Source organism: Bison bison, unplaced genomic scaffold (assembly GCF_000754665.1).
Source record: "Bison bison bison isolate TAMUID 2011002044 unplaced genomic scaffold, Bison_UMD1.0 scf7180017864508, whole genome shotgun sequence".
Classification (NCBI taxonomy): domain Eukaryota; kingdom Metazoa; phylum Chordata; class Mammalia; order Artiodactyla; family Bovidae; genus Bison; species Bison bison.
Genome location: NW_011495064.1, coordinates 15,721,970 through 15,722,444, shown reverse-complemented (window position 1 = coordinate 15,722,444; position 475 = coordinate 15,721,970). Strand labels below are relative to the sequence as shown.

The 475-nt window shown below is 55.4% G+C and overlaps 1 protein-coding gene across 1 annotated transcript in view; it reads right to left on the bottom strand.

Annotated features, from left to right (window-relative positions):
- The window catches only part of BIRC6 (baculoviral IAP repeat containing 6), a 215,943-nt gene that overhangs the window by 214,513 nt on the left and 955 nt on the right, over positions 1–475 (bottom strand). The gene's annotated exons all lie outside the window — the stretch shown is intronic.

Sequence of the window (475 nt, the reverse complement as noted above, 5' to 3'; positions counted from 1 at the left end):
CCAACACAAGAGGCATCCTGAATTTCCCGTCGTAACTCGAGAATCCTGCCGCAACTCGAGAAAATCCACATGGTTTCCCCGTCATCGCAAAATGAAGCCCTTTCCGGCTACAGTGTCTCAGGAGAAGTCCCACGTTAGGTATTGGAGGTCGAAACGGTACTTGCCACCCTTGATGCGACCCACAAAGTTCCCCGACATCCCGGTCTCCCTCGAGAGGAACACCGAGGTTTTAAGGCACCACTTCCTCTGAGCCCCTTCTACCCTCCTGATCTGGACAGGAGGGTCGATTCCTCTACTTTGTCTGGAAGGGGTTCCCGACATTCCGGTCACACCTCAGGATGAGGCCGGTCTCACGACGACATTCCAGACGTGGCCTCGTGGGTGGTTCCACATTCCGAAGGACCCCGATTTCTCGGTCCCCTCTTGATAAGAACCCGATGCCCGGACACCTCTTCCAACTCCACCCTGTGAATGA